Genomic DNA, 22,722 nt, shown 5'->3' with positions numbered 1-22,722 from the left:
TGCAGAAATCACCCGTCTTCTGTGTCAGTCACGCTGGGGGCTGCAGACTGGAGCTGTTCCTATTCGGCCATCTTGGAACCCTACCCCATGTTCGAGTTGAGGCTTTTTTTTGAGGAAACATTAGGCATTTGACATGGGGGTGACCACCTGGTTCATGTAGGGTTCTCCTCTGCACTTGGCTCAAATGAGATCTCAGCTGATCCTGAAGTCAGGGAAAGGCTGAACCCATCCCCCGTATTACTCCCTGATTTCCTTCCAGAGAAAAGCTCCTATTCTCCGTTCTCATCTTTGAAGTCCTGGTGGGGAAGGCAGCAGGTCTTCTGGAGCTCCTCATTAAACAGACTTAGGAGGAGGAGAGGCCTCCACCCAGCCTCGGCATGCACAAACCTATTAGCACCCTGGTGCCCTGCCAAGGTGGTTTTTTTGGCCCAAACATGACTGCACATGATCCCGTTCTTTCTGGCAGTGAAGCCCGGCAGGATTGACTTGGGCAGGAGCCTAGTTGGTGGTGTGTTTGAACATGGACAGCACCGTTGAAAACGAAAGTTCTCCAGGACATGTGTAGCAGTGAAAAGGACATTTCCCAGGGAGATAGGCTCTGGGTCAGTCACAGGAGCTCCTTGTTGGAATCTTTCAGTGAGCAAGCGTGCATGAAGCATCTGCTTCTGCTTGTGATGAGAGTGAGAGAGGAGGGTGGTGGGTGATTCCAGGGAAGACCAGCCCTGGAGAGACTGGTAGGAGGGGAGCTCAGGCAGAATGAAGCCAGTGCTGCAATTCAGAGGCCAACTGGGTGTTCTGAGCACAGAGAAAGGGCTGGCAAGATTCCGTGGGGGGTGGCGTGGACATGCAGGTGATATTTGAGCTGTACCTGGAGGATGACTAATTTCCAGAGTGAGAGAGGGGGTTTCAGGTTGAGGGAAGAGAAAGAGCAAAGGTGTAAAGTTGAGTGGTGTGTTTGGGAATGGTGAATTTTGTAGAAACCTGGGACTCCTGAGGGGTGAGGCAGGAGATAGGGGAAGGAGGTGCTTAGGAGGACTTCAGCACGCTAAGGGTTTGAGAGAGGTTCTTGGCATGTTATCTTAAACCTTTAAAACATTTCATTGTGGACTGGGCTGTAAACCTATTAGCATCACATAAGGAGAAAACCTGAGACAGTGGTGGTAAACCGGATGCATCTAGTACCTTGCTTAAGAGCAGGTGCTTCTCGGTTGATGTCCTGACTCAGCTTGGATAGTGAGCATCTGAGGAAGGAATGGATTCTCTTGGTTTTGCCAACCCCCTGGTCACTCCGCTTTTACTGGGCTTGACAGTATGTCCATGTGATGTCTTTTTCTCCATTACTGCTGCTTTGGGATTTTCGGGGAGGTCAGAGCTGGTGTTTATAAACTCTGTGCCTCTTGTCTCATAGGGAGGAGTGCTGACAGGTTTTCTTTTTTCCAGTTCTCTTGCCAGCTTTCTATGGTCAGCTTGTTGGGAGGAACTTATGGGCACCCCTGAGTGAGGGAGACAACCACTCTCTGTTGCAAGCAAGTGGCGTGTGGGGTGAGGAGAGTTGAGACCAGGAACGTGCTCATAGGGAATCCATGCTTTGACAGGCCAGGTATTCAAGATATGCTATTCTTGGAAAATTTTAAGGGCTTTGAAAGCAAATCAAATTTCTTCAAAGAAACTTAAAGTAAATCATTATCTTACTGTGTTAAAGCACTCTTACTAATAACATGCGTGCTTTAGTACACTTTTTTGAAGCTTTCCTAATTTTATTGACTTGTGCCCATTTTAGAGTTTTGGGTCCCTTTTTTATGGTGTCTAGCACAGTACTTTTCCATTGAAAACATTTAATATATGTTGATTGAATGGCTTAGTATCTTTGTTTACAGTTTAAGTTGTCAGAAGTATAACTGATAAAATTTTCACATTTTTAATAAAGTCAGACTGGCTATCTAATCTGTATCATTTTCATTCTCCTACTCCTCATTCCCCATGAAAAGCTTCTTAAAGTTTAATGACAAGGCTCCTTATAGCTCCTAGAAGACAAATAAGGGAACATTTACAGGCTGCCTTACCTCAAATGCTCTTCATAGATTGGCTTTTTGGGGTCATGTCAGTTAAAGCTGGCATAGGTTCTGCCTCATGCCCGTTCTACAGACTGTCCTGTTAACTTACGCTGAGTTGTCATCCCTCTTCTTCCCCTGGGTGTCAAGGAGGATTTTCTAGTTGGGTGGCTTTAGGAACTTGAGGAAACTTGCTAACCGTGTGCTGAGATCTCCCTGTATTGTAGTCTTATATGTAAGTTATGAAACAGAAATACCTATTTTAATGCCAGGAACAATGGCTCTCGCCTGTAATCCCAGCACTTTGGGAGGTTGAGGTGGGAGGATCACTTGAGACCAGCCTGTGCAACGCAGCGAGACCTCATCTCTACCAAACCAAACAGAACAAAACAAAAATGGCTGGGTTATGGCGGCATGCACCTGTAGTTCCAGCTACTCGGGAGGCTGAGGTGGAAGGATTGCTTGATCCCAGGAGATTGAGGCTGCAGCGAGCTCTGATGGCGCCACTGTACTCCAGCCTGGGTGACAGCAGGAAACCCTGTCTTAAAACTATTTCAAGAGGTTTGGTGAGGCTGGAGGCTCCTAATATATATGATCTTTGTTCTAGTCATCTTTTTATTTGCATTCTGTCTCCAATGCGTAGCATCTAGTAGGACTCAGATACTCCCTCTTTTAAGAAAGAGAACTGGCTGAGAATGGTGTCTCCAATCCCATCTTAAGTGAGCACAGCTTGGAAGACTGTGGCTATTTATGCCTAGCTGTGCACAGTGGAGGCAGCAAGCAGGAGTCCCCAAGACATCAGGACCAAATGGCTGACTGGGGGCATTGAAGACACTGACCCGGCTCCCTTCTCCATGGGTGTTGGAAATACTGCCCCCAGGGGATGGGGGTCAAGATTAAAGGAGCTTCCAAATTGCTGTGAGTTCTTGAAATGTCTATGAGATGTGCCCATGTACTCTGCCATCTGTTTTGTGTGACTTGCCAGCAGGATTTCATTTTCTGCACTCAATTCTCCTGCCACACCCTGCTATCCGTGAGGAATGCAGTGGCCACGTTGCTCCCCAGAACTTTGGGGGATCCTGCGAAAAGGCGGAGCTTCTCCACAGGGGGAGGGCAGCAGAGTACATATCACAATTCCTATGAAGCTTTAAAAATTAGGATACTGGGACTCACTTGAGGAATGCTGAACTGGAATTGGGGGGAGGAGGAGTCCCTGCTATGTTGTTGTTGTTGTTGTTCTTGTTGTTTTAAAGTTCCACAAGAGGCGATAGTGTATATCATGAAGTAAGATAGCCACATATGGGCCGGGTGCCGTGGCTCACGCCTGTAATCCTAGCACTTTGCAAGGCTGAGGCGGGCAGATTGCCTGAGCTCAGGAGTTTAAGACCAGCCTGGGCAACATGGCGAAACCCTGTCTGTACTAAAAAGACAAAAAAATTAGCCAGGCATGGTGGCATATGCCTATAGTCCCAGCTACTCAGGAGGCTGAGGCACGAGAATTGCTTGAACTCAGGAGGTGGAGGTTGCAGTGAGCCGAGATTGCACCACTGCACAACAGCCTGGGTGACAGAGCGAGACTGTCTCATAAATAAATAAAATTAAGATAGCCACATATGATAAAGAGTTTAAAGGATATATAAAATTAGTTACCAGAAGATCCGAAGAAATTGCCTGCTTAAATTCAGTAATGCATATAAAGAGTGAGTAGTATTTTCGGAGGAATATATTTCAGAAGCCTCAGATCTTCAAATTTTTTTGCTTTATATTAATGACAATTCTATAATAGTCATTAATATTTGAGATATTTAACTTTTGAAAAATATTTGTATGGGGAGTAAACTTAAAAACCTCTTTCTTAGGCTGAGCCGATGTTTAGGGGAACTTTTTTGAATTCCACTGACCTGTTTAACCAGTTGACACTGCCAACCCAAACATTCCATTGTGCCATAATTCATATCGTAAAACTGTTTTATAATTTTCACTTAAAATTGCATGCGATAGCATTTTCTATGATTCTTACACGACAAAGAACAAGAAAAATGACATGGAAGAGGAATTTACTAAATTCAACAAGAGTTTAGGCTTACTGAGAAATCCAGGTGGAAATCTGCTTAAATGGAATTTTACAATAGATTTGCATATTGAAACCAAGCCTTTCTTCCTGTGGTAACATGTTTCTCAAAGTAACATTGAAATAGCAATTTAAGTGTATTGCCCATAGAGATTTATCAGAAAGGAAATTTATTTAGAAAGTTTTGGGGTTTTTTTTTCCCCCTTCAGTTTTTGTTTGGCAGAGAATTCACTAATTTTTCTCCTTCCCTGGGACCAACTTTAGAAAGTAGAAAGGAACTTAATAGCAAAAATAATGTTAAATGGTTTTGTGGTTTTAGACTGCATCTCTCTTTTGCAAATTCCTTTTCTGTGAAAGAAAACCTTGCGACGCATTGCTATTTGGCATTTTATTAATTTGGTGGGTTTGAGGGAGAATGGTGAGTTTCAGTTTTGAAGTTAAAGAATTTTACAATTTGGGAGGGACTGACCCTACAGATGGCCTATCTCCTGATTTCCTCGGCCTCAGTAGAAACTGCCCTTGTCGACGTCCCAAATGGCCTCTGATCATTGAACCCTGTTGTCACTTGTTAGTCCTTAACATGACTTTTCCTGTAGTATTTGATTCTACTGATCATTCCTCATCAAAGCTTTCTCTTCTGGGTTCCTATGCACTGTTCTTTTCTTTTCTTTCTTTTTTTTTTTTTTTTTTTTTGAGACAGGGTCTGGCTTTGTCACCCAGGCTAGAGTGCAGTGGCACAATCTCAGCTCATTGCAACCTCTGCCTGCTTGGGCTCAAGCGATCCTCCCACCTCAGACCCTCAAATAGCTAGGAGTACAGGCACGAGGCACCAGGCCTGGCTAATTTTTTTTGGATTTTTTGTGGAGACGGGTTTTCACCATGTTACCCAGGCTGGTCTCAAACTTCTGAGTTCTAGCGATCCATCTGCCTCGGCCTCCCCAAAATGCTGGGATTACAGGCATGAACCATGGTGCCCGGCCCCTTTACACCATACTCGACTGCTTTGTTTTTGCTTCTTTAATTTCATCTTAGGTCCTGCTGTATCTGCCCTTATGTTCCTGGTTCATCCTTGGTGGTTTTCTTTTAGTCTGCTCAGCCTTTTTGGGGGAGACCTCAATAATTCTGTGGCTTCAGCCACCACTCACCCTTCAATGGACCCCCCAGGTCTCTCTGAATTCATCCTCCTCTTAGACAATCTTTTGGTCATTTCTGCTTGGATGACTCATAGGTACTTTTAAATCAGGATATCCAAACTGAACTCATTTCCCCCCCAGTTATTGCCTGCTTCCTGCTCCCCACTCCAAACCACTCACTCCACGCTTGTCTGCTTTTCCCATTTTGGTCATTGGCACTACTTTCTACCCTGTCACTCAAGCCAGAAATTTGTGATTCATCCTTCAGCCCTCCCTCAGCCCCATTTTAAAATTGCTGATTACATTTTATCTTAATTTCCTAAATAAAGAAGGAAAAGGCAAACTTAAGTCATTCCACCGTGAAAGAAAAATATCTTGGGCCCCCAAATTGCTACAGCTAAAAGAAAATTCAAGCTGGGAACTACTTAGGGCAAACCTGCCTCTCATTCTATTCAAAGTCATCCCTCTGCTCACTGAGATAAATGCACATCTCATTGCCTCCTTTGGAAAGGCTAATCAGAAGCTCAAAAGAATGCAGCAGTTGGTCTCCCACCTACCTGTGACCTGGAAGCCCCCTCCCCATTTCCAGTCGTTCTGCCTTTCCAGACCGAACCAATGTTCATTTTACATATATTGATTGATGTCTCATGTCTCCCTAAAATGTATAAAACCAAGCTGTGCTCTGACCACTTTGGGCACATGTCATCAGGACCTCCTGAGGCTGTCTGAAGGGCATGCATCCTCAACCTTGGCAGAATAAACTTTCTAAATTGAGACCTGTCTCAAATTTTGGGACTTCACACCACTAACATTTAATTATAAATGTTTAAAACTTATCACTGGGCCTATATAAACAAGTGTAATAATATAACACATTAGTGACCATTTCTATAATATATATTTCATGCTAGGTATGGTCCTACAAACTTGTCGTGTTTTATTTCTGATTTTCTTCACAGCTATTCTGAGGGATGTCATCTCTGTTACGAGGAATCTAGGGTCAGAGAGCTTATGTCCAGGCCCAGGGGCACAGGGCAAGGAAAGCACAGTATAGTTGGGATTTAGACCACATGGGCTGGTGTTGGTTGACCTGACCCCAACACCTTTGCCTTTGGTATCATGCCACCTTGTTTTGAGTTGTTTCTATAATATCACAGCACTGTTGTAGTTATCTGGCAAGTAGATTGGCTTTGGGGGGCAGTAACTGGTCTTGTTTGTATTTGAATCTGTTAACGTATATTTTTTCTTACAATTAGTGGTAAAGACATGACTCTTGATGGTCCATGTTGTCTGTGGCTTTGTCTAGATACCAGCCCTGGCTCTTCTGTGAACTGTCTGTTAGCTGGGTGGCCTGAGACAAGGACAGTAGGATCATGCTGCTTGCCCTCAGAGGGTTTTTATGAGAAGGAAATGGAATGCCGTACAGGAGAGTGCTTTCAAATTCAGGGCATTTTTGAAAAGTTGTGTTCAATTGTGGGAATTGATCATTTGCTGGCTTACATGAGCCCTCTTTTTTTATAAATGACAATGTGAACCTAGAAATTTTCCTGGATTTCTGATGTTGATGCTGATCATTCTTGCACAGGCAGAAAAGGCAAGAAACGACCTTGTTTATAGCACATATAGACCTAAATTTTATTAGTCCTTAGTAAAACTAGTTTAGAACAGGTAAGGATATGATCTACAAAAATCATACAGAACCTTTGGGTATAGGCGGGTGAATGAAAGCAGACTCTACTGAAGTTGTTTTTTGTAGAGATGGGCTCTTGCTATGTTGCCCAGGCTGGTCTTGAACTCTTGGCCTCAAGCCATTCTCCCACCTTGGCCTCCCAAAGTGCCAGGATTACAGGCATGAGCCACCACAGTTGGCCCTCTTTATTCTGTTAAATTGCTCTTGGGAGCATGGATGGACTTTTGTGCTGTACCACAATGAACTGTAAATTGAGACCTGGCCGTTCTATATTTTGTTTCCTCATAGGTCCCTCTTTTTACCCTGTTCTGAAAAGGAAATGCTCCTTTTTCTTCATAGGTCTCCCTCTTCCATCATATTTGGTTTTTAAAGTGTGTCTAGGGAGAGGGCCCTTTTAATACATCTATAAACCCAATCTATTATTGTGGAATTTAGAAATTGTTTAATTTTCAAAGTCTTGGTTTCTTATAAAATTGTCCTGTAAATTTGGGGGCAGTGCTATGTATTTAGCAGTTGTTTTGACTGAACTTGACAGACTATGACGCACAGTAGGTCTTTGGCAGGTGGTAGCCATTACCATCCAAACTTAGTTATCAGAGACCTAAATGGTCAGATTTTAAAAGGGTTACATTGGTTTATGTTAAGATTCAAGAAGAATCTATGTAAGTGTTGTAGAAAGGGAGGGAGGAGAGTGTATAATAGCAGTGGTTCCTGGGAGTGTGGACCATGAGGGACTGCTTCATCATCACCAGGGGAGCTGTACCCCAGACCTAAAGAACCGTCCAGGGTGGGGTCCAGCAGCCTGCCTCTTAACAAGTCCCCCAGGTAACTCTGATGCACTTAACTGGCTTAACGTTACAGATTTCAGCCTGAAGTCCTCTGGAGAGATAGTGAGGACCTCCCCAGAATGGTAGAAGCGAATGGAGGGGAGCTGGGACTAGTGAGACAGAGACCTGTTTGGCTGTTTACCAGACAAGGAAGGGAGGCCATGAGAAGGAGGAGGGGCTTTGAGTCTGGTGAACTAAAAAGGATGGTGCTTTATCAGCAGGAACGTGGACCCAGACTAGTGAGTGGGTTTTGGAAGTGGGGAGAGGAAGATGGGTTTAGTTTTGGACATGTTGAGGTATGTGAGCCAGGGCTGGTGACGGCAAGTTGGAAATAAAGTCGTGTAACTGTAGCACAGATAAAGAATGGAGAAACAGATTTGTGACTTGCCTGCATAGAGGCAGCAGTCGAAGTGGGTATTCTGGTCATTTTTCCAAGGATGATAGCACAGAGAAAAGAGAGCCAAGAATAGACTGATGTGGGACTGGGTGCTTGGGAGTGTACAGCATTTGTTTCTCTTTCAGAAGAGTAAGTGAAAATGCTTAGGAATACATAGTGACATAATTTTTTTTGTTTGAGAGCCTCACTCTTTCCTAGGCTCAAGTGCAGTGGTATGATCAGAGCTCATTGCAGCCTCGAACACCTGGGCGCAAATGATTGTCCCACCTCAGCCCCCCAAAGTGCTGTGACTACAGGCATGTGCCACCACTCCCAGCTAATTAAAAAAAATTTTTTTTTTGTAGAAACAAAGACTCACACTCCTGGACTCAAGTGATCCTCCTACCTTGGCCTCCCAAAGTGTTGATTACAGGTGTGAGCCACCACACCCAGCCTGTGATATAGTTTTAAATTAAACCAGGTTATCAGAACAGCGTTGCAGTTTTGCCATTTATCTTTAGGCCCCATGCTGTGTAACAGAGACTTGTTCTCGAATGTCATTTTATCTGGAAATCCAAGGCTTAGGGTGCCAAGGTATGGTTTTAGTGCGTGTTTTTCCTCCAAAGGAAGAAGTGGAATGAGGTGTTAAGAGCTAAGGTGTGACCTAGAGCAGGCTGCTGAGATTCTCTAAGTCTCAATTTCCTTATCTGTCGAAAGAGGATACTTATAGTTCCCACCTGGTGGTTGTGAGGACTAAACAGGAGGATGTCTGTGAAATAAGTTTCTCTACCTCTGCCATTGCTTTTGTGGTTGGTTGCTGGATTTGTGAAGTAAAGGTCTTCCATTTGTATCGATAAATCTTCCATTTGTATTGATTTATGATATGAGGATTATAAAAAGTGATGTCAATTGGAGATGAATGCAGTTTTATAGTTTTTAGTGAATTATCAGTACATTGAAATATGGGCTTTGTTAGGTTTGTGAGAAGGCAAAGAGAGTTGGCTTGAGAAGTTTTACTGCATAAAAACAAGAATCAGATATTTTAAAAATTATTTTATATCCAGCTTTGTTGCAGACTCACATATTTTGCTGTACCAGGAAGATGTTTTGCTGAGACCATGAAAACTTAGTACATCTGTGCAACATCTTCATTATAGCTAGAACAATTTTACATCCACTATCTCTAATTCAAAGCCATTCAAGAAACATGTGTCTTGTTTTCCACTGGGTTTTAATTGGGCTGTTTTTCCTTAGTGGGAGACATTTGGACCACACACTTACATTTAGGAAATAACTTGGTAACTGGCCTACATGTACAAGAGTGTATAAAGAATGTTCTCATTGTGGAAAAAGTAGCTTCTGCAACTCCCTGTTCCTCCCCAAGAAAAGAAAGCTGTGTGTATGTGTGTGTGCATGTGTTTTCTGTGCTGCTTCACAATAGTGATTTTTGTTCTTTAGGTCTGAGATGTTTCATACTGTCTGTGTTAACAGAAGTGATGACAGAATCAGTGATCAAAGGTTTCGCTGCAGAGTTACTAAGAGCTTTAATTGAATCTTTCACTGGGTTTTAGAGGAAAAACATCTGATATTCATACATGGCACGTAACATACCTTCAAGTATAAGGCTTAAACTTCATAGGTTTGATTTTATGGGACCCCTACAAATAACATGTCATATCCACCCATAGGAATTAACTCTAATTCAAAATTTAGTTGAAGTGGTGTTGTGTGTGTGTGTGTGTGTGTGTGTGTGTGTGTGTTTGCTGTTGCGTTGGGTTTGGATGCCTTCAGTTTAGTTCAGAACTACCACCCCAGCTCTTCCAGAACTGCACGAGGCTCGCACCATTCTGGGAAGTTTGGCTGCTGCCACAGCTGAAATACTGAGCCAGACTTAGGTTATTTTATTAGTCTAGAAAGAGTATTGCGCTCTTGCAGCTGTTCCTAACCATGAAAACAAAAACCATCTTGGTTACCCAGGATCCATGAGAAATTGGCAATGGCCCAGTTTAAGTCCGTGTATTTTGGACTCTGAATTATATTTATCTTCCTACGGGCATCCCCTGATTTAGGGCATGCAGCTGGGGAATGGCCTGTGACTGTATGAGGCAGTGGGGGCGGGAGAGGCCAAGCCTTGGGTACCACATTCACTAGGAAGCCTGATCCAGTTAACTGAAACACTGCAGTTTCCAGAGCACAAATACTTTCGAAAAGAGTGAGGAGAGCACCAAGAAAACAATACAACCAACAGCGTGTATTAAAAACACCTGTCTCAAATATGAAATGTGGCATTTTGTTTTTGTACATTGTCTGTCACAGTAAATGTCTGGAGTCTTTCTCCTGTCATGCCAGGCCTAGTTTTTGTAGATAGTAATTTGGTGGTGATGGACATTCTTGATAAACAGGGCTTTTACAGACTATTCTGAAAATGAATCATGGGACTTGCCTTTCATTGCTAGCAATGGTGTGTTTGTGACATACTCGCTCCTGCTAATGTGTGCCAATCAGTAAGTTACTGTTTAATTTTCTGAATTTTATGGGATGATGCAGTAAGAAGGCGCTCCCCAGAAGTGGGCCCCTCAATCTTGGACTTCTCAGCTTCCAGAACTGTAAGCCAAATAGAAGTTTATAAACAAACTTCTATTGTTTATAAATTACCGTCTCCATGATATTCTGTGACAAAAGTACAAAATGGACTAAGACAAGGGATCTGTGAACTTGGATGGGTGGAGAAAAACTCAACTGTATTTTCACTAACCTCTAGCCAAAATATAGCCATTGCTTCAATCATGAAAGTGGGCAACCAACCATGTAAGATCAACAGGACATGTAACTTTGTCACATGGAAATTAACTGATTTTTGTATCATATTGTGGAAATAGTTTAAAATACATTTATGCCCATCGCTGCTTTAAAAACTATAGTAGTTATAAAACCTGCTGCTGTGTCTTATTTATGAGTTAAGCATACTTTAGTGTATCAGGTTTGCTTTTTGAACATTTTGCTATCTGTGTTTCAATATAATTAGTTTTCTTTGTAATAAGACTTTCTACTTAAAAATCATTCGAAAACACTCAGGGTACAGATTGCTGAAGCCATCCATGGAATTTAAAAGGTTACAGATTCATGCCTTGGATATGGCACCCTTGTGTCTTTCTCATCCTCGTTTGAGACTAGATTTGTTAACATTAAACCTGAATTTTTTTTTTTTTTTTTAAGTCTTAACATATTTGGCCTTTGTTTTCTAGCATGACTTGTCTGTGACTTTTATCATCTGGAGCTCTGGTATTCCCCTTTTGGAGCTGTTGGAGTTAATTAAAAAATTAAGCCTTCAAGTCCAACAGAGCTTAAAGGAAAAAAAAAAGAGAAAAAAATAAAGCCATTGTCCTTGCCCATATGCCCTTTCTCACAGGCTTCTGTGAGACTGCTTACTGCAACCAAATGTTTATGGCCAAGAATGGTTTCCTTTACAAATTCCAGAGGAGAGCACAGTGATGCATATGCTGATATCATTGCTTTAGCTATGGGAAGAGATGATGCTGTGTGGCTTGTATGAATTTGATTCAGCTCTCCACTGCAGTATCACTGCAGGCATATCTTGGTTTAATTTAGAACTTGATATCCAAGGTTAAAACCACACTAAATTTATTAGACTGTATAAAATTGCCCAGAGAAAGACATTGAGATCATCAGGCCATTTCTCACTGCATCCTGTCACCGTTTAACAAGCTTTATACAATTTATTCACAAGAAATGAGGCAGTTTTCCGAGTTTTTCGTGAATACCATAGTTGCTAACTTCTAGGTAAGTGTTAGGAATAGGAGCAGCATTGTTTGTATGACACAAAGGTGTCTGTCTCCCCAAATCCTCCACAATGGCATTGTAGCCCATCTCCCAGGGTTCTCCCCCTGTGGGCTAATGAACTCAAGAGCTTGCTCATTTTGGCGTGTGTTCTGTTGCATGGTGCCTCCAGGTCACACATGGACAGCACTATAGTTTGAAATAACTGATAACTCGAGGGACTGTACTGTAGAGGTCTCTCAATGGAGGCAGGTGTTTTTGTTTTCGTATTTTTCAGGATAGATTTGCAGCATGGGATGCTGCTCTGGGAGTGAAGTGTGTGTGAGCGCGTGTATGTTTGGCCAAAGCTGAGTTATCTTTTCCACCTGTTGAGCAGCTTTGCCTTTGACTCTCACCACTCCCTGGGGGCTGGTCTCTCTTCTTTTCAACTGAAAGAGGAGGCCTAGTAGACTGACTGCATGGTCAGGCTGGGGATCCAGACTGCCTGGATATACACTGAGCTGTGTGACCCTGGGCAAGTCATTAGCTTGTCTGTGTCTCTGTGGAATGGAGATTAACAGTACCTTCCTCAGCGGTGGTTGTGAGGATTTAATGAGTATATGCATGCTAAGTGCTTAGAACAGGGCCAGGCATATGGATAGTGGTAAATAAGGGTTGCTGGCTGCACATTAGAATCACCTGGTGGAGTTTTAAAACCCTGCATGGGTATTGAGAACTCCAATCCTAATGAAATTAGGGCCTGGGGAGGTTATAACCTTGTTCAGCAAGTGGAGGAGGGTTTTTGATGTCTTATATTCTGGGCATTAAGTGAAAGATCCATCTGTCAGCTACATAAGCAAGAGATCATTCTGTGATGAATAGCTGCCTTTCACAGGCATCTTTGAGGCTGTCTGACCCTTCACTTTGAGGCCAGATCCAGTGCAATTTAAAAATTTTAATTTCCTTAGGTTTATAATACCAAATTTCATTCATCTGGCATTGATTGAGCGCCTTTTAACACTTTGAAAATGTCTTCAAGGTCTCTTTTCTTTTCGTAGTAAAAGCTTATCAGGCATAAGTGGCCTCCTCTGAGGGGTTCCTTTTTCATCTGTGATGATGGTTTATTATGTACTATGCTTACAGTGGTCTTAGGAACAAGAAAGTTTCCCCCTTAAAAATTATAATGCCTACAGGTGGAAGAGACCTGAAATTATCCAGTCCAGCAGGAAAGGGAACAGTATTCTTGGTGAAATAACAACTTGTCCAGAATCACTTTGTGTACATAATGCCTCTACCTGTATTCTGGGAGTTGCGATTTCACATCAGGAAGGTGGGCAGTGTAAGTTGGGGATTGTAGCTTTGTTGTATGACACAAGTGGGAAACAACAGGAAGGAGAAAGGAAAAGTGAAGAGAACGTAATTCTGAGTGTGGTTATTGTGGAGCTAACTGCCATAAGGAGGATTGGGACTTGGGTTTCCGGTTGCCCTAAACCTTACACAAGGAAATACCCTATGGCCCTAGCCACGCCTTCTACAGTTATGTGAGAGGAGGAGACCACGATCAGACGATGGTTCATACTCAAACCCCAGGTGGTTCTCCAGGAGCTTCTTAGCTGCATCGCTACTGGGGCCCTGAGGTGATGCTGGTATCCGTAACTGCTACACTTTGATCCTCATGCAAAGCCTGCCTTTCTTTGAGGCGTGTATTCTGTGCTGTCCTGATCACCTCCCTATTCCCCCTACCCCCAGTTCATTGAGGACTTTGGAGGCAGCTGTTCAGTGCCTGAGCTTTCAAGTCAGGCCTGGGTTCACATCACAGATTTGCCTTTACTAATCCTGTGGGCTTTATCATTGTCTGGAATTGTTCCACATCCAAAATTTAAAAATTCTTTAAAAAGAACCAGACTCTTTTCAACTTCCTCATTCATTTATTCCGACTGTGTTTGTTCTTTGATCTCTTTGAGACACCATACTTTTTCTCTCTGGCTATCCTACCTCTCAGGGCTTCATTCCCTTCCTGACCAGCCTTTATTTCACAGCACACCACTCTGAGCACTCCTGTACTGACCCCTGCACTGTGAATTCCTGATCATCGATCAGATCCTGCATTCTCTGGACCATCCCTGGATGGTTCTTGGGGCTGAGCATCAGAGAAGGGAATTGCACAGCATAGCTTATTTATTTATTTAAGCCCATGTGCTATTTATTTAAAACAACAAAAAAGAGTGGAGGCCCCCTAGGGACGGGATGAAACAAAACTAGCAGTGCAAGTCTGCCTCTAGCTCAGCATAAAAGCTTGTTGCCCCACTGGGCCATCTTGTTGTTGATAGGCATCTTCAAGAAGCAGTCAGACTGCATGTAGGCAGCAATTTTCTCCAAAGCCGCAACGGCACATGAAAGCCTTAAGATGTGGGAACTCATCCAGGCACTTGGGCTCAAACATGCGGTTCTGATCCAGGACGTCATAGATGGGAAAATCCACAAAGGTGAGCTTTCCCCTGCAAACCATGAGAATTTCTCCCAGGAACATGGAGAATTGTTTCAGTTGTTCAGGTAGCTGTTCCAAGTACTGAGGTTTCAGGGTTGGTTTTTATTTTTATTTTATTTTATTTTATTTATTTATTTTTTGAGATGGAGTCTTGCTCTGTTGCCCAGGCTGGAGTGCAATGGCGCGATCTTGGCTCACTGCAACCTCCGCCTCCCGGGTTCAAGCGATTCTCCTGCCTCCGCCTCCTGAGTAGCTGAGACTACAGGCGCCTGCCACCACGCCCAGCTAACTTTTTGTATTTTTAGTAGAGACGGGGTCTCACCGTATTAGCCAGGATGGTCTCGATCCCCTGAACTAGTGATCCACAAGAAAAGAGAAGCGTCCCAAAGTGCTGGGATCACAGGCGTGAGCCACTGTGCCCGGCCAGGTTTCAGTTTTTCGTGGTCAGAGTTGTAACAGCGCTGTATCAGTTGTGTGCGGAAACTGGTTGCTTGGTTCTCTAAAATGTCCACTTGAATCTTTTCAGTCTTACCACACCTGTGCTTGCCAGCAGTGTAGCACGAGATGGCATTGCTCTGGGTGACCTTGTTCTTCCCATCCATGAAGTTCGGTGGATTAGGAAAGTCCAGGTCTAGCTTGAATATCACATCCAGCCATTGGCTTCAATCATAGGAGTTTCCTGGCATGTGTACCATTTCTCCTCATAGGACATATCTGTGAACTACAGGAGCAGGCAAATGGTGTGTGTCAGCCTGCAAATATTCCACTAACCCAGAACCATAGATGAGTTGCACGATATGATGATGCTACTTGTGAGCCTTTGAAGATAGGAGCAGTTTCATAATCAGGTGTTATGGCCTGGTCTGCAGCCTAGTTTGGATGATCAGAGCTGTTCAGCTGTCCGTTTTATTGTTTTTGTTTTTTCTGAGAATCTCCTTCTGTTGCCCAGGCTAGTCTCAAAGGCCTGGGCTCAAACGATCCTCCCAAAGTGCTGGGATTACAGGCGTGAGCCACCATGCCCAGCCAGCTGTCCTTTTAATCTCTTACTTGCCTTCCTCTCATCTATAGGGCTATCCTGAACCTTCACCTCTTACCTTGTTTTTACCTTATAGACAAAATGGAGGCATGAATGTTTTTGGCTTTCCTGCTCATGTTTGTCCACATGTTGTCTTCCTCCTCTATCAGATTGTACTTACCTTTGTGTCCCTTGTTGTTTGGCACAGAGTGGCAACGTACAAATGTATGTCGAATGAAAAGCTGCAATTGCTAACCCAACACTCATTCCTTAATTGGAAAATTAGGTTGTAACCCAATTTCTCCCACTTGCTGGTCCAGGAGAGCCAGGGCAAGTTTCTCCATTGCTCACAGCCTGTAGAAGGATATTAATTTTACTTAAAGTTATTAAAGGATAACAGTCTGTTTTTAGGTACAATAATTCCCTTTGAGAATTATAGATTAAAATTATGTTTCTCCACAACCATTCATTGATGTTGAAATTGGAAAACAAATACTTTGCTGGGTGGGGAGCAAGGCAGGGTCTGACCATTCAGAGGCCCAAAGCCTAGTGAAGGAAGCAGGTGTATAAACAATTAAAACAAGATGAAGAAGGTTTCTAAGATGAGGTGATTCTATGGTGTGTTTTGAAGTGGGTGGGCTTATGAAATTCTTTCGCTTTCTCTAATAGATCTAAACATCTATGTAAATACCGGGATGATATACAGTACTAGTGACAATATTAGAGTTTTGTCTTCTAGTTAGCCGTGTTTTGCTGCTGTGGTAGGGAGGTAAGTCTCAGCTAGGGAGCACACAGGTGACAGGGAACTGAAGACAGGGAACTCCTGCCTGTAAGTGAGCAGGAGCTCTCTGCAAGACTGAGCTCTGCCTTGCACAGTAGCCATTGGCCTGGGAGACATCATGATTATTGCTGGAAATGCTGCCCTTTCTGAACCCTTCCTTTTTTGAAGGAGAGTGTATTGATTTCAGATTTTTGGCTACTGTCTTTGCACTCATCCCTTCTGTGTGCCTGTTTGAAATACCCAAATAAAACCTACCTGCAGCCAGTGCTTCTGAAAGCCTGATATTTGAACAGATGTTACTATGTTAAATGTGCACTTCTTCATGTATACACCAAATTATTTTGACCATAAAGTTGGGAATTAGTACTTGGTACCAGAATTCTTAAATTATTAGTCCAAACTCCTTGTTGGAAGAGAATTGCCGTTGATTTTGATTTCCCTTCCATAATAACCCTGGCACTCATTTAAAGACTTTTTTTTAGTGTTTGTTGTGTGTAAGGTACATTGCTAGATGCCATGGGGGATTTGTGGAGTTCAACATTTTTCACCATAATTTTGATCTATCATCATATTAGAACAAGGCAGGATGTAGAATTAGAGAAAACGTATCTTTTGACCATTGTGGCCTGAGAAGGCTTTATGGAGGAGATGGTGTTAGAATTTGGATTGAACGAATCCCTTTACAGGTATATAAAGATGGCTCTCGTACTTAGAAGGAAGCAACTTCTTTATCTTCTCCTCCAAAAGTGAAATTTTCTTTCTGCCAAGTACTTATCAAAATACTAATTTTCTAGTAACTTGAAATACCGGCTAAGGTAAGGTGTTTGTTTGTTTGTTTTGGTAGAAACTCTTCCTGAAACAACCTGTATGAATGTACAGAATATTTTAAATATAGGTGGAAGGTGATTTCACCACAATAGTTTCCACTTAATTTTGGTGCGTCAGAACTTAAGCATTTGATTTCCAATTTCATGCCCAGAACTCTTTTAAATTCATATTACTTGTGACTGTAAATGTACTATGCTTTTTAATAACTCATACTTAAATCTGAAGTCTTTTTGCTTAGGACAAAACTGTAAAGAATAGAATAGTAGAATAGAGGTTCAGTTTGTAGAATGGGTTGTTGAATAAAGAATGAATGGCTGGATCTATGTGTCTTAGAGAATAAATTATCGTTTAATGTCTTATTTTCCAGCTATGCAAATTAAGAAAAACCAGGCTAGGTGCTGTACCTCATGCCTATAATCCCTGTGCTTTGGGAGGCCAAAGTAAGAGAATCACTTGAGCCCAGAAGTTTAGAGACCAGCCTGCGCAACCTAATGAGACCTCCATCTCTATGAAAAAATAAGCAGCTGGGCTTGGTGGTACATGCCTGTAGTCCCAGCTACTCTGGAGGCTGAGATGGGAAGATAGCCTGAGCCTGAGAGGACAAGACTGCAGTGAACTGTCACTGTCATGGTGCCACTGCATTCCATCCTGGGCAACAGAGTGAGACACTCGCTCTAAAAAAAACAAATATATATAAAAAAAGAAGAACCAAAGGCCAATTCTTTACTTACCACAATTATTTATGGGTTATTCTAGCCATCCCCCACACCCTGACACACTTTTCTGGATGAAGCATCTGGATCCTGGAGAAGTTCCATTAGTTGTTCCCAGTCATATTGGCAAGGTCTCTGTCAATTCCTAGGATTTCTCTACTAAAGTGGGAGAAAGTGTGAGAGAAATCCCGGAATGTCAAACACTCATCAAGGGCTGGTTTTTCCCAGCCTCCTAGGATCTCCTAGGAATGATGAGACATGGCTCTTGCTTTCAGGAAATTTCTGTGTACAGGGTTTTCCATGAGTTTCTAACTAACAGTCAGTGCACCATCTAGCAGACCTCTGTGTGTGTGTGTGTGTGTGTGTGTGTGTGTGTGTGTGTGTGTGTGTGGTTTTTTTTTTTGGTCTCTTACTCTTTGTTTTTTATTTGCTTTAGTCTGTATTATTTATTTTGTAGGCTGCTTCAGACTCCCTGCTACCACCACTACTTTCTTGTGATAAACTGTATGTTGCTAATGTGAAGAACAGTTCTAAAGGTGTTATACAGAAGGCATGACTGTTAGGTGAGTCAGACTAACTAGGTTTTAAGAACTTTTCAAGCTCCTAACACTGAGGATGTTTTTGGATGCTTCTTTGAAGCAAAGAAGAAAAATGTCTTAATTAAATGTACCTTAGTTTACAGTGTTTCACTTGTAAATGTTGCTACACTGGCTTTATTATTTTTGACAAAAGCAGCATCTTCAGAGAATTTTGCTTTGAGCCCAGGTGGATAGTTTGATTGGAGAAGCTCCTTCGTTAGAGCGTGCACAGAGTATGTGTGTTTAGGTATTTGGGGTAACTGGACTGAGGTTTTAAGGTTAATTCAGATGTGGATATGAAGAGATATTGCTAAATGCAGCATTTTCCTCCCTAATATCTCATTGTCTGATGTCACATGGATTTAACTGAATTTTCTTGCGTTCCTTGCAAGTGTGAATATATAGGAATGTTCTTTGTCAATTATAAACTGCTATAAATGTTGGTTAATTGCGTGATTTGGAGGAAATCGTACATCTGTGTTCATTGGAGCCTGTCAACAAATATTGAGAACAGGGTGGGTGCAAAGCCTGTGTTCTGGCTTGTTTGTATCTGTTAAAGAATAAACATAGTCCCTGCCCTCAGCTCCCAGATTCCACTTGAAATTGTGTAAATAGGCAGTATGGCACTCCAGAAGAGAAACATTTTACTGCTAGTACTCTTCTATGATCTCAGACAAGGTGGTCATGGTTCTGATATTGCCATTGTGATTACAGACTGAAATAGATTTTGTCTTGTTTTGGAATCTTACTATTTTGTCTAGGGTGCTTTTTGTTATATTTTATATGCCAACACAACATGTTGTGCAGAATTCAAATACATAATGTAGAGAGGTTGTGCCCATCCCCAAAGACTTGGTGTGCTGAAGGAGAAATACCAGTAGTAAAAGTAAGCTTTTGATAGTCTATTTAACTTCTGGGGGGCTTAAAAGAAGAATCTGTGACAGTTGGAAAACTTAATGTTGAATGATAGTAGAAATTTAGGTGACTTCAGGCCATTGGCCTTCTCAGAGTAATGTTACCTATTCACCTTTTCTCCTCAATGAACATTACAGGAAATTTACTTCTATTAGTCAATTCTAGTTGTAGTAACTTTTAGTTGTAGTAACATAGAGGCTGGTCTTTCCTTTTGTTGGGGCTCAGGACAGGATACCCCCCAATATGGCACCTTGGCATATAAGAGAAACTGCAGAAGAAAAGAGGTCCCTCTGACCTCCCCTTGCCTTTCTCCCCTGAAGCATGGTCATCAAGGAATTCTCTGACCTATCTCACCTGACAGTTATAAGACTCTCATTCCAGAGAGGTCCTGCCCTGTACCGAGAGGACAAGAAGAATCTGGACAAGCAGGCCTTGCTAAGGGCCCCCACTCCAATTATTAGGCCTCATTCCCTTTTTGTTCAATCATGTTTCTACGTGGCTGTCCATTCTTCATTGTACTTAAGCGTAAAAATTCAGTTTCCTGAGTCTCTGGATCCTCATTTCTGAAGGCTCCTGTGTCATGCAAAACTTTGGTTGAATAAATTTGTTATGCCTTTCTCTTGTTAATCTGTCTTTTTGTTATAGGGGTGTCAGCCATGAATCTTGCCATGGGTGAGGAAAAGATACCTTTTCTCCCCTACACTCTCTTCCTCAAAAGTATATAATGGAAAGAAATGACATCTGATGTTCTTCACATTTTCAAAGACTTATTCTTAAGTATTTGAGTTCAACAGTACCTTTGTTCTACTTGCTGTCATAGTGGCTAAGGTGTTATGGGGCAGAACTTGAGGGATTGTTTGGTCAGTATTTGAGTTATACCTGTGTCTTTGGTCTATAATATAAAGTAGGCCGGGTGCGGTGGTTCACACCTGTAATCCCAACACTTTGGGAGGCTAAGGCAGGCAGATCACCTGAGGTCAGGAGTTTGAGACCAGCCTGGCCAACATGGTGAAACCCTGTCTCTACTAAAAATACAAAAATTAGCTGGGTGTGGTGGTGGGTGCCTGTAATCAAAGCTACTCAGGAGGCTGAGGCAAGAAAATTGCTTGAACCCAGGAGGTGGAGGTTGCAGTGAGCTGAGATTGTGCCACTGCACTCCAGCCTGGGCAATAAAGTGAGACTCCTTCTCAAAACAAACAAAAAACAAAACAAAAACCACACACACATATATAGTAAAAAAGAACACTATTTCTTATGTTTTATCCTATGATACTTGTCCATAAGTACTTCCTTACCATACAGTATGTTGGGCTTCTCATTTAATCTGCTGAGTCTGAATTACTGTGTCAGAAAGGCTGGTTTGCGTCATTTCTATTTGGTTCAAGTCCATGACAGCTCAGTGTTCACCCTTTTAGGGGAAAAATGACAGTAGTTGAAGTTGCTACTGGAAGGGAAGTGTGATGATGCAGAAGAGGAGAGCCTGCTGGCTGCCTACACAGGTGGGCTTCACGGTGCCATTTCCATTGAGGAATTTACCACTGCCTTCCCTTTGGTCCTCAGAAACTCAATATTCTCCATGTCTTAAATGGATGGGACTGGACAAAGTGACTCCCTTTCATAAAGCAAAGCTCATGAGAGCTTTTGTTTAAAGCTGGAGTACCGATTTGTTAATTTATTCTCAGAATTGTCTTTCAGCAAGCCAGATAGTTGTGTGAACTGGACCAGCACACTCTTTCCCTACTATTTGCAGACTAAGAAAGGAGGCAAATTACGAGATGCCTCTCAGTGTGAACAGAACCAGAACAAGAAGCAGTTGTATCATGCCAATGTGTGACAGCACCCAGCTCCAACAGCCCAGTGTGTCCATTTCCAGAATTGGATGTAGGGGTATGTGTTTATAAGTGTGCAGATCCTGGATAGTCTTCTCTGGAGTGTACTGTCATCATTGGCCCCTAGGGCCTATTCCTTTAAATGCTATTTCTGACCATCCCCCTTTCGGTGGGCATAGCCTGTATGTCCATTGATGACTGTTAAGTTCCAGTTGTGGGTTTAAGGCCAGAGATGATTGAAACTTCCAGGTGACTTTGTATAGCTCCACTCTGATCTGTGTTAGTTTCAGAATTTAACTTGCTGGGAAGACTTACTTTTTTCCTTTCCAGTCTGGGGGGAGGGGAGGATGGTTCCTTACTTTTGCACTTGGGTTTAATCAGTTAAAGTTGTTCCAGGTCGCAGTTTGAATAGCTTTTTTAAGAATATAAAATTTAAGCTATTTCCCTCGAGTTGCTATTTATGGAGGAAAACAGGAACTGGAAGAAATATTATAGCAGATATTTGATAGCCTCTTTCACTTAAGACCACTGATGTGGAAGGTATGTCTATCCTGAAAATAGCTGAGTGTCCCAAAATAGGAAAACAGGGTGTCTGGGATGAGATACCAAAGTCAGTGTCACCTAGTCCTTGCCCCATGGGATGCCTATTCTGAGTGGCATGGTAGGTCTGCTGCCAACTGGTGATGACCTGGGTGATTAATCAGGAGCAGCTCATGGATGTGGTGGGGCCTGAGCTTGGTCAATGATCCAGGTAAACACACGGCTCTGGAAGAGTTCACCAAGGCTTGGTGCAAGGGACCTTGGACAAGCTTTGGTGGCGTGGCTCCATCAGTATTTTTCTCTTATTTTTTAGGCAGTTTTTGCTAAATTATAAACCCCAAAGTTGGTTGGTTGAAGAATATGTCTGTGTTTACCTATCTATTTATTATTAACTTTTACTGCCATTTTTTTATACTACAGTATTTTTCATTGTTTCTCTGAAGTGTGCTTGTTAAGAGAAGTTTGTGTTTTCCATCGGTTCCGTATGGAAACTATTGCTGCCTTCCAACTTCAGTGTTTGCCCTTCAGGTGAAACCTAAATTTTTTCACCACGGTTTATTCAAACAGCATTTTCAAAAACAGAATTAGGCTCTAAGCCATGCCCCTTCGGTATGTAAAACTTGTGTGTAAGATGATTTTACTCCGATAACCTTCAGTATGGCTTTTTCCAAATTCTGCCTAAGATACTATCTTTCTAGCATCACTCAGTTTTGTTTGATGGTTGTTGCCCAAAGCTTTCATTGATCTGTGAGGAGAGACTGGCCTGGTGGAGGGGAGAAAGGTGGTCCTGCTGGGCTGCTGAAGATTTGGATTCTGGCCCTGCTGTTAATTAGCTGTGTGACCCCCCTGGCAAGCTAGCCTCCCTGGGTCTCTGTTTCTTCATCAGTAAAACAAAAGGCTTGGGAAAACAAATACAGGCTTGGGCCAAATGATAAGAAAGGTCACCCTGCCTTTTTATGTTGTGTGATTCTATGAATGGCAACACATTGGGATTCCTTACCCTTCTCAACGGGTCCCACAAAACTTCTGCTTACTCTGGGGGCTGAGAGGTGGTGTGTGGTGTGTTACACTGAGGCCATTTGAGGCATTTGTGCTAACTAGGCAGATATG

At 42.5% G+C, this 22,722-nt stretch overlaps 1 protein-coding gene and 1 pseudogene across 6 annotated transcripts in view; one reads left to right on the top strand and one right to left on the bottom strand.

The window, feature by feature from the left end:
- Positions 1–22,722, top strand: part of TANC1 (tetratricopeptide repeat, ankyrin repeat and coiled-coil containing 1) — a 264,732-nt gene that overhangs the window by 73,818 nt on the left and 168,192 nt on the right. The gene's annotated exons all lie outside the window — the stretch shown is intronic.
- Positions 14,209–15,695, bottom strand: LOC116810128 (glutathione S-transferase Mu 3-like; annotated as a pseudogene).

This window comes from Hylobates moloch, unplaced genomic scaffold (genome assembly GCF_009828535.3).
Source record: "Hylobates moloch isolate HMO894 unplaced genomic scaffold, HMol_V3 SCAFFOLD_1, whole genome shotgun sequence".
Taxonomy (NCBI): domain Eukaryota; kingdom Metazoa; phylum Chordata; class Mammalia; order Primates; family Hylobatidae; genus Hylobates; species Hylobates moloch.
The sequence above is the reverse complement of the archived record's forward strand: the minus strand, read 5'-3'. Positions and strand labels throughout refer to the sequence as shown.